This window comes from Hyperolius riggenbachi, chromosome 3, assembly GCF_040937935.1.
Source record: "Hyperolius riggenbachi isolate aHypRig1 chromosome 3, aHypRig1.pri, whole genome shotgun sequence".
Lineage (NCBI taxonomy): Eukaryota > Metazoa > Chordata > Amphibia > Anura > Hyperoliidae > Hyperolius > Hyperolius riggenbachi.
In genome coordinates, this window is record NC_090648.1 from 32,000,544 (window position 1) to 32,003,399 (window position 2,856).

Below are 2,856 nucleotides of genomic sequence, written 5' to 3' on the forward strand. Positions count from 1 at the left end.
TCTGCTTGATTATCACTGCAAGCTAGGTGTATTATGTGTGCACTTCTCATTGGCTTATAAGCAGCCTGCAGGCTTTATAAAGCAGCAGAGAACTGTTTGGGAGTGAGTTTCTCCAATTGTGTGTTCACTGAGCCCAGAATGTCTTCCTTTGTCCCCCCAGATCAGGGGCCAATAAGCATGCGGGGACAGAGGAGACAGATGAGCATTTTGGGATGCATTAAAAGGGAAATAAAAACTCGAGATGCTAGCATAATATTGCCCCTGTTTAACTCTCTAGTAAGGCCACATCTGGAATATGGAATTCAGTTCTGGGCACCACATTACAGGAAAGATATTGCAGTTTTAGAGCAGGTGCAGAGACGAGCAACAAAATTGATATGTGGGATGGAAGGTCTCGCTTACCAAGAAAGGTTAGATAAACTGGGTTTATTTAGTCTAGAGAAAAGACGCCTTAGAGGGGATCTAATTAACATGTATAAATACATCAGAGGGCAATATAAAAGCTTGGTGGATTAGCTTTTTGTCCCTAGGCCTTCTCAAAGGACTAGAGGACATGATCTGCGCATGGAGGAAAAACGTTTTAGCCATTTATTTAGGAAAGGGTTCTTTACAGTAAGAGTGATTAAGATGTGGAATGCATTGCCACAGGAAGTCGTTATGGCAAACTCTATACCTGCATTTTAAAGGGGGCTTAGATGCTTTCCTTGCGTTGAGACATCCATGGCTACAATTACTAGGTTATGCCTAATGATGTTGATCCAGGGATTTTATCTGATTGCCATCTGGAGTCAGGAAGGAATTTTTCCCTTTTGGGGCTAATTGGACCATGCCTTGTAAGGGTTTTTTCGCCTTCCTCTGGATCAACAGGGATATGTGAGGGAGCAGGCTGGTGTTGTACTTTATACTGGTTGAACTCGATGGACGTATGTCTTTTTTCAACCAAAATATGTAACATACGGAGACGTACTGTATACAGTATACTCGACTATACGTCTAGAAATTTAGGTGTGACTCACTAAATAAGTCTAGGGATCGACTTATACATGAGCCATGAGCACATTGAGTAATGTGTGTAGTACTAATAGTGACTTTCCCATTTGCAGCAATTTACCCAGTGGTAAGTTATACTTTGAGGAAAGGAAATGCCAAGAAACCACTGGTCTGAAAGTCCTGCCTCATCAATCACCAAGGAAAGGGGCAGGGAGAAAGATACTGGTCTGCATAAAAAGGAGTGAATAATTGTAGCACTTGGGCGGGGCCTGGAGGAGGTATTGTCTGCACTTAAGGGCCTGGAGAGGTTAATGGCTGCAATACTTTATGCAGTGCAATTATTAACCCTTCCTGATCCTCAAGTGCAGCCATTCATTTTGCTGGGTAGACTTATACTTGAGTCAATAAAAAATTCCAGCTTAAGAGGGTCAAATATTGGAGTCGACTTATACGCGAGGACGACTAGTATTTGAGGTTATACAGTACCAGTATTTACACAGGACGACTGTATATTTGATGCTGCTTCCCCCATCTACAGCTTGGTCTCTCCTCGCTGCAGCATTAATGCAGAATATAACCCTGCATTTCAACTTTGCTCTAAAACATTATTTACAGCATATTATATGCAACCAGCATTTTTTTTTTTTTACTAGACCAGCATTGGAAGGGTTAAACACAGAGGTTTAAAGTTCCGTGGAGAGATATGCAGAAGTTCCGATAGATACATTTAACTAAATCGAATGTAACAAGTGATAAATGTTACACACTCTTTGGCTGTCTTCCAGCTCCTTCTCAGTCAGAGAGAGTGAGTCACATTCAACACTTAGATACATTTATGTAAACAAAATGTATCTATGTAAGCTTTGGATGTGTCTGCAGTTCTCTCCAGGAACTTTAAAGCTCTGTGTAACCCTTCCAATGCTGGTCTAGTAAAAAAAAAAATATGCTGGTTGCGTATAATATACTGTAAATAATGTTTTAGAGCAAAGTTGAAATGCAGGGTTATGTTCCGCTTTAAGGTTGGCACTGGTCCAAATTGTATTATTCGGTCCATAAGATGCACTGACGTTTTCTCCACTCTTTTGCGGGTGAAAAAGGTGCATCTTAATGTCTGAAAAATATGGTACATACCGCTTAAAGAGGAACTGTCGCGAAAATCTTAAAATTTAAAAAACATACAAATAAGAAGTACATTTCTCCCAGAGTAAAATGAGCCATTAATTACTTTTCTCTTATGTTGCTGTCACTTACAGTAGGCAGTAGAAATCTAACATTACCCACAGGTTTTGGGCTAGTCCATCTCTTCATAAGGGATTCTCAGTATGGCCTTTAGTCTTTTTAAAGACATTCTCTGAAAATTATTGATACAAAGATGCTGGCCAGCCTCCCTGCTCGCTGCATGCTGTTTTGGCAGTTGGATGGAGCAACTGCCATTCACCAAGTGCTTTTAACCTCCCCGGCGTTCTATTGAGATCACCAGGGAGGCTGCGGGAGGGTTTTTTTTTAATAAAAAAAAAACTATTTCATGCAGCCAACTGAAAGTTGGCTGCATGAAAGCCCACTAGAGGGCGCTCCGGAGGCGTTCTTCCGATCGCCTCCGGTGCCCAGAATAAACAAGGAAGGCCGCAATGAGCGGCCTTCCTTGTTTTGCTTAGATCGTCGCCATAGCGACGAGCGGAGTGACGTCATGGACGTCAGCCGACGTCCTGACGTCAGCCGCCTCCGATCCAGCCCTTAGCGCTGGCCGGAACTTTTTGTTCCGGCTACGCTGGGCTCAGGCGGCTGGGGGGACCCTCTTTCGCCGCTGCTCGCGGCGGATCGCCGCAGAGCGGCGGCGATCAGGCAGCACACGCGGCTGGCAAAGTG